General features: G+C 55.0%; 1 protein-coding gene across 3 annotated transcripts in view; it reads left to right on the top strand.

Moving 5' to 3' along the window:
• The window catches only part of LOC113213388 (loricrin), a 166,264-nt gene that overhangs the window by 94,488 nt on the left and 63,414 nt on the right, over positions 1-8,362 (top strand). Inside the window, exon 3 of one of the 3 annotated variants that reach the window (XM_052269463.1) lies at positions 7,789-7,876. The exons of the other annotated variants lie outside the window; for them this stretch is intronic. The gene's annotated coding sequence lies outside the window, so the exon portion shown is untranslated. The remainder of the gene's footprint in view (positions 1-7,788; positions 7,877-8,362) is intronic. 3 annotated transcript variants of the gene reach the window in all.

The raw sequence follows: 8,362 nt of genomic DNA, 5'->3' as shown, positions 1-8,362 counted from the left end.
GGGGGACTGGAGGGACGTGAAACGTGGCCCCATTCACAGGGGTAAAACTTCGTCACGGTAGGTGTGTTGCCAACTTTGCGGTTTCTCCTCTCGAAATCTCGGGGTTTTATTATATGCATGTGCACGTTGGCCGGCAATAGGGAAAATCGTTTGGGGGTGGAAGAAAGCGTAGAAAAAGGAGTGGGGGTGGGGCGTTGGTGTGTGAGGAGGAGGAAGGTGAGAACGGACCGAGTTCGACTCCGCGCGTCTCCAAACCCGACCAGTCGGACCGAACTTTTTTATCGGCGTCATGAAACCACATCCAACGCATCGTCCGCGTGTGCAGCTGTAGGTTGGCAACACTGTTGCGCACCGATGCAAACCCGCTTACTGCTAACTCCCCCCCCCCCCTACCTCCCGGTGACCCCCTCTGTTGTGTGTACCCCCGCCCCCCCTCACTTTCACCTCCCTTCCCTGGAAAAAGTAGGCAGCGAACACAAACATGTCACGTAGCTTGGGCGTTAGGGTACTACATGTGCATGTATGTACAAAACATTCGGTAAAACTACACAAAATTAATACCGGTTTTTGGATTGTTTTAGAAAAATCCTCCACGGCAACGTGTTACTCTGACAGACCACTAGCGGTCCTTTCGCCTCCAAAACTGCTTTTCTGAATTGCATATTGCCCCCCACCCCCGCAACCTCCCTTTTCCCGTCCGACTGCAGCCGCTGGCCGAGACCCACAGCGAGGGCGGCGCGGGGGCGGCGCGGGGGCGGCGCGGGCCGCGTAGAGGGGCTGCGCGGGGGGTCACGGGCCCGCGCGCGGGAAGTTGGGGCGGGGAGAGGGAGGGCACTTAAGCCCCAGGGAGCCCCCGAAGTGGAGTGGTTTAAAGCGCCCCGCCCCCGCACGGCCCCGCCCCGCCCCGCGCGCAACGACAAAAGTGTTGCTTCTGCTAATGAAATTGGCTGAGGGGGGAGGGCGTGGCGTGGCGTGGCGCGGCGTGGCGTGGCGCGCGCGTGCCTGCTGCCGCTAATTTCAACTTGGACCGGCGCGGCGGCTGCCGAGACAAACGGACGGCACGGCGCACGCGGCCCCGTGTGCGTGCGTGTGTGTTACGCTTTTCTAGTGTGTGTCCGGCGAGTCTGGCGGGAGCGCGCGCGGCTGCGCGGCCGCGGAGCGAGATGGTGGTGCTGCGATAGGCGCGGTAATGACTGGTGGGCATTAGGTATGGAGATGAGGGAGACGGGCCCAAATGATGGTGTTTGTGCTGCACTAGATCAGGCCGAGCAGGGCGCTGTACCGCGCGCACTACTCAACTCTGTACCCGTCTATTCTTTGTTTTTTACTTGTGTTTATTGTGAAACAGATGGAATATCTCGCCCCCTCCCTCTTTACAGAATCACAGAAATTTTATTTTTTGGAGCAGACAATTTTCTTCGGGGAAATAAGAGTAACTTACTGTGCTTGAGTAAAGTTGTGAACTTCTTTTCCGGCTGTGTCGCTCCCCCCGCGCGCCCGCTCGCCCACCCCTTCTCACCCCCTCCCCTACCCCTTCCCCTCCCTCACCACCTGTTTAGGGCCCCTCCGAGTCCCCCTGGCCGGGTCCGTTTAGGTTGACTGCTGTCAACTGAGTTGGCTAATCAGACCGGCGCCCTGCGTGTGAGACATGACCGCAGGCAGGGGGTGTGGGCGGGGCGGGGCGGGCTTGTAAGTTTCCTGCAAATTTCAGCTCGATGCTCGTGTGTGTTTGGGTTGGGCGGGGAGGGGGTGAGGGGTGGCCTCGCAGATGGGCCATTTCGTTTTGACACGGACGTATATACGTGTGCGCCTGTGTGTGCGAAATGAGCCGCGTGTGCGAAATTTAGCAAAAAGCCGTTTTGCAATCTCGGTCTCCCCCTCCTATGGCAGCTCCCTTTGCACTTAAGGAAGAGATTTTGTACCCGCCTTATTGTGTTGTGCCTCTCTCTCTTTCTCTCCATCTCTCACTCTCTCTCTGTCTCCTTCCCTCCGCATTTAACAGTGCAGGTCGGCTTTCTTTATCCCTCTTTCTCTCTTTTACTTCTTTCCTCGTACTCCCACGACCACCTCCACCTCCGCCACTACCACCACCCAGTCAGCTCAGCTGTAGGGAGCAGGGAGCTATTTGCCAAATTGGCCCGTGCACAATCCGCGAAGCCGTGACTGTGTCTATGTATGTGTCTATATAAGTGTGTGTGTGTGTGCGTGCATTCTCGAGTCCGCTTGCCAAGTTGGAGCTGCTGGAAGAATACGTGTCATGAGTGTTCCCCATTAAAAACTCTTTCCCTCTCGGCTTATCTCCGCAAGTTCTCATCCACTTAATTGGTCCACGAAGTAAAAACGTTTAAATGGCTCTGGGCCGCGCCTCGCCGCGCCTCGCCGCGCCGCAGCTTCAATCCCGAGAGCTCCGATTACTTTATAATCGCCATATCACCTGGGCTCAGTGTCACTGTGTCGGTTCTCCCACTTTTATGATGATTTTATGGAGATTGTAACCGTGTGTGGACTTCTCCCGTGCGTTCCTTTCCAATGCCCTGTCGACGAGAAAGGAAATTTAATACTAATTTCGTATTTGAAGAACTCCTAACGAAACTTGTCGTTTGTAAACGGCCACACTGAGACCTTTTGTCACCTCAAAACCAAAATAAAATACGATAATATTCATAAATTTAGAATTTAATTGGGAAACGGTCCTACCAGTGCGACAATAGGTTTCGGCCACCGGGGACTGCGAAGTAGGCAGAGCTTTCTGCTTTTTGGAGTGGCATTGATATTTGGTGGTCTGAATGGATGGAATGGATGTATAGAGCTGCGGCCAACAGCTGCCCGGCTGGCTGCCTGCCCGGTCTGGCCGGCTGCCTGCCAGCCCGTCGGTCCGGCCGGGCTGGGCCATCAAAGCCCAGCGGGGGGAGAGACGAGCGGAGGACCGGCGAGGGACCGTCGTCCAATCGCCAGGTACTAATAAAATGTATACCGGCTGTAATTTTACCCGATTCGAGCGGGACCCGAAGGGCCCGGGGCCGCGCTGCGAGCCGTGCGGCGTCGCGCACTTTGCGAGCGTGAGACTTGCGACGCGACGCGAGTGACTTTGATGAGCGCGCCGTCGTACTGCCGTCGTACGCGGCCCTTTAGGCGATGGGGGATACAGATATCATGGGGTCCATAGTGTCTCACAGTATTTGTATACCGGGGTAAAAAATATCATGAGGTCTCAAAAGCCCCGTAGTATCGGAACGACACCGTAGGTACTTTGTACACGTGTAGTACAGGTGCACACGACCTGCCTGGAGGTGTCTGGCAGCTGCGCCCTCGAAATGACAGTGACGCCGGGTTTAGGTGTGTGTCCCCAGCAGAAGAATGGAAAGGGGCCGGCAGCCTCCTGGTCCAGGCCTCGGCCGTGCCAGGCCGGGGCCCAGCTCCCAGAGGACCTCGGAGGAGGAGGGCCCTTGGAGGGCCACCAGGGGGCGTCGAGGACCCCGGGCCCGGTCGTGTGGAACAAATCATACAGACGACCAGTCCGAGGGCCCCCGCTGTAGGCCGCCTGTAGGCCCCGCCTCGCCCCAGACTGCCCGTGGGTGGCATATTGCCCTCAGACCCTTATTATATTGGCTGGCTGTACGGGCCGGCGGTGTCGCGGGTTCGAGCCGCGTCAGCGGAGCCTTTACTTAGTATAACTTGCGTTCCCTCGAGACCACCGTCGTCTCCGCACCAGGGAATTTCATGCTCCGGTTAAGTATTTTTGGGATATTTTAAAAGAATTTTCTTTTAAAATGTCTGGAGTTTTTCCCAAAATTTAATTTTTTCCCAATTTTTCCTGGAAGAGTTCCTGAGAATTTTCGGACTTTAAAACCCCCAGTCCGCGCTCTCTGTTTCGCACGGTGCGGCGAGCGCACGTGCCTCGGCGACCCTGAGCAGAGGATGTATGGATATCCGAACGCGTCGCGCGCCCGCCTAGCGTGACCTGGGCGGGGGCGTTCCGCATGGAGGCGTCGCCGTGCCGTACGAGAGCGTCCTGCCCGGGTCCTGCCGCCGTGACGCTCGTTACAGAGAGCACAGCGGGCGCACCACGGTTTCGCGTGAAAAACGACGAATGCTTTTAAACTGGGCTTATAGATCCCTTCCAGATCGGCTCGTCTTCAAGGTTTGTGTGTGTTTTTGGTGTGATTTTGTTTACACATTTTGCTCAGATTTCGTGCAGGATGTGGGTCAGAATGTTTCATTCACCCCCGTTCACCCCTTTATTTTGCATCCCCCCCACTCCCTTCGTTCTTCTCCCCCTCCCCGTCCCTTCGAACTTATCGTCGAGTCCGCACTACGCCCACAGCGGGGCGGGGCGGCAGAGAATGATAAATTCGATGTAAATATTCTGGCGGCCATGCTAATGAGAGGGGGGTGGGGTGGGGGGCGGGTCCCAGCACTAACCGACGGCGCGCCCCCTCCCTCCAGTTCCCCACCCCCACCCCGTTTCCTTACTTAACCCTTCCCCCACACCGCCACCACCGTCCATGGGTTATGACAGGTGCCGTTGGTTGCGTGTGGGCAGTGGGCTGGGCATGGCCTGTATCTCTACCCGTTTGTGAACGACCATCCACGACGTCATTTGCTGTGTCGGATCATCCCTTAATGTTACTTTTTTGCCAACATTTATCGGCGGCAGTGCACCCTGGCGAGGCCCACACCACCCACCTCCGAATTGCAAGGAGGAGCCCTCTCTGGGCCTCTCTCTGCGCCGAGCAGGTAGATGCATCCACCTGGGGATGCTGCTGCAAGTCGTGTAGCAAACAGAGATAGCCATCGGCGGCCCCGCCCCGCCACGCCCCTCCAAACAAGCATTTTCTCGTTAAGCACTGCCCTCGTTTGTCGCTGCGTGTCGCCCGTGTGTCTGAGAGAGAGGGAAAGCATCTTTAGGATGACACCGAATGAGAGTGCACGCGCAGAGAACCTCGTTTTTATTTGTTTATTTGTTTGCATTTTGTGTGATATGCGTGCTATTATTTTTTCAAAGTAAGGTGGCACGGTCAGGAAAAACGCATCCTCTCATCTTCAAAGGACCGAGGCGGGCCTTCCGAGCGTTCGCACGTCACGTGCAGAGCTCCGGCGAATCAATCTCTGGCACCTCACGGCTTTCGGGCCGACATTCTTTGCCCCTGCACGAACTACACTGTAAATCCGCTGCACCTTAACCATAGGGCAGCTGCTCTCTCATACAAATAGGTTTTTGGTTTACGCTTAGGATTTGAGTTGTGACTACCCAAAAAAAGGAGGGTCTTGATTCAAGTAAAAGTTCTTGGAAAAGGTAAATTTCCTAGCACAGGTCACAAGCCTTGGATATTGAATTGTTCCAAGGAGATTTACATTGTTCGAAGCATATCTCCATAGTTCAAAACCCCACTTTTTTGATGTGTGATATTACGATTGTATTTTATTTTACTCCCTGCCGGCCTTGACGTGTTGATATTTTCGGCAGTGTAGGTTATTGTGTATCTGGGCCATCTCTACGACTGCTGGTCTTTGTGGTCCAGGTAGCTTCCTTCTTACCTGGCCATTGTGCCCCGGCTTTTGTATCGTGTGAACTCACAGGACACTTCACTTCGTGTATCGCATGTCGATGATGGGTCCGTGTCTGTCACTTCCGGGCGCCCGTTGTTGCTTCAAATTGCTTTGACAAAATTTTTGGACAACGTTATATGAATAAAAGAATAATGGGATTTCTCTGCCGGGGAGAAAGTCCAGTTCGCGACCGTTACTTTACCAGCGCCCTGCACGGGAGTCACTCGCAGCCCCGGGCGGTTCAGGGTCCGCGGAGCATTATTATTATACATAGATCCGTGCTGTTCCGCCGAAAGCGATAGCTGACCCGCAAAGCCGCGGGGGAGAAAATTAAATTCATAAAACACGCCGACGGAGTTAATAACGCAATAATAATATCGCAATGAATATGAATCAAGTGATTCCGATTCAATATTAACCTCATTTGAATTAGATGTCACTCTGTCAATGGCTGATGGTGGCCCTACTTCGGGTAAAGTTTTGGCGCAGTTTAGTCGGTCGGTAGCATGAAGAAGACCGCGTTCGAAAAGTTGGCTGTTTCTCTGGACGTGCGGGCTCAAGGCGAACGAGTCGCTGACCCGGGGCATCCAGGAGGAGCAGGGGCCGCGTCCGCGATCGCCCGCCTCGCCTCTCTGTCCCCTTGGCGTGCGAGAAAGAGAGAGAGAGAAGCCAGGGGGTTCACGCACGCCCCCTCGAGGCGCTGGTCAGGCCGGGCGAGCGCCCCTTTGCGTGTCCGCGGTGCATGTCCGGCCGGCAATTTAGTTTATATGTAGTCGGTCTCGCCAAAGCTGGAGTGTGTATCGGTTGTGAGTGAGTGTGTGTGTGTGCAACGAAGTGCAAGTGAAAGAGGATCAGGAGAGATGCCAGTCATTGGCAGATTATAGTTGCGGCTGTTCGTGTCGCTGTGAACTGAAAAAGTTGTAATTTGATTGGGGCTCTTGCGAGGGCGTAGGTGTGTGAGTGTGTCCGTGTGGTGAGGATGCGTGTGTGTGTGTGTGTGTGTCGTGATGTATTATTTCGTCCCTTTTATTTAATTGTCGGTAATAACGGGCACCGCATGTCAATTAGCCGTTTGGGATGCGGACGGCACAGGTGTGTTGGTTCCCGGAGGAGGGAGGTGTAGTGTGTGGGGAGGAAGGGGGAGGCTAGGCCAGGTCTCCCGACCGTGGACGCGAAAGCAGGATAGACACGTTATTGAATGGTATGGTGCCATTGAATAGTTTCGGAGAAGAGGAAGGGGAAATGGAGACAGGCAGAACTTAAGCCCTCCCAAGCCTCCCGCCCCCTTCCCCCCCTCTCTCTCTAATGAATACGCACCAATACATCTTCTTCGTATTAGCATCGTGACGTGCGCGTCCGGCCATGGGGGTTGGGAGGGGCAGGAGTTCTGCTCGTCTATGATGATTATTTAAACATATATCTGCTGAATATGGACACACTCTCTTGCACTCGCTCACAGTCACACCAACACTCTCTCTCGCACACACACACACACACTCACTCACACCACCTGTCATGTTGGGTGGCAAATAAGCCCTCCCAGAAGATAGAAATAAAGAGAGTTAGTCAATGTATATGGCATGTTGTGCGTGTGTGTGTGGTTTACATTTTGAAATCTCCCGCCACGCCATAGCGATACGTGAATGTGAATCTGCCCTTTTCCACTCGTCCGGTCCGCCTAGCTTACGCCGCTGCTGCTGCCGCCGCTGCTGCTGCTGGTTTTTCGCCCGCCTGTCTAGGCCGCTATTCCTCCTCTGTACCTCCCCTGATTTATTTCAGCTTCGCGGAAAATAATACAATGACTGTTTGCTGAATCGCTCCTGCTGATTTATGTGCGAACGAAGGGCGCGGGTTGAGCGCCCCTCCCCCCTCCCGTGCCTTACTCGTATTCCTTCCTGTTCCTCCCTTTGTCTCCTGCTCCCCCCTCCCTCTCCCCCTTTCGGTCTCTCCCCTCCCTTCTGTCCCTCCGCTCCCTTCTCTCTCTCACCCTATCCCTCCCTCTCTCTTCCATACCCCTTTTCCTTCCCCTATTTCTTCCGTTTCTCATTTGAACAAACGCGTGGACGGCCGTGGACGCGTGGACGGTACCCTCAGAGCCGCGTTGCATTGTCCAGTGCCAGCAGCACTTGTAACTGCATTATTACCGTGACTAGTTATGCCGTTTCAGTTATATCCAGCCCGGATCCAGAGTTTACACATAATCTAATCTCTTTCTGTTATTTTCTCTCTGTGTTGCAGGTAAATTTCGAATGCCGCCCTCTACTTGCCTGGGACTCACTCGCCATAGGACTCAACTCGATCACGTGATTTATCGGCCGACCCTCGCGTAAGTGGTTTTCTGGCCGGGGCAGCCGGGGGGTCTTTATGCAAATGGACGGGGGGGCCATGATGCGACAGAGATTGGCCAATATAGTATCATTGTTTCTTAATCTGGCGCACCTGTACCCAGCCCGCTCCCTCCTCCCCCGCAGCCTCCCCTGCGCCACCGACGCGCGCGAGCGCCATCCAATTTGAATCTTCTCTGGAGACATAAATATCTCAGCCTGTGTGTGTCCCGGGAGGCGCCCCGCAGTCCGGCCCGCTAATGCCGCGCGCCGGCGCCTCTCCGGAGCCCTCTTGCAGCGCCGGGCCCGCCCGGTTAAATAGTAATACTGCCGTATCTGCGATAAAAACTGGCGCGTACATATGAATAGCGGCTGTGCCTAAACCAAGTGACTTAAGAGGGAGAGGGGGTCGGGGGCAAATAATATGGGGTCCCAAAAGGATCGGGGTGGTCATTGGAGTCAAAAAGAGCTCCATAATATTTGTTTCC

The sequence above is a fragment of the Frankliniella occidentalis genome, unplaced genomic scaffold, assembly GCF_000697945.3.
Source record: "Frankliniella occidentalis isolate FOCC.00 unplaced genomic scaffold, Focc_3.1 Scaffold93, whole genome shotgun sequence".
In the NCBI taxonomy this organism is placed as follows: Eukaryota; Metazoa; Arthropoda; class Insecta; order Thysanoptera; family Thripidae; genus Frankliniella; species Frankliniella occidentalis.
The sequence above is the reverse complement of the archived record's forward strand: the minus strand, read 5'-3'. Positions and strand labels throughout refer to the sequence as shown.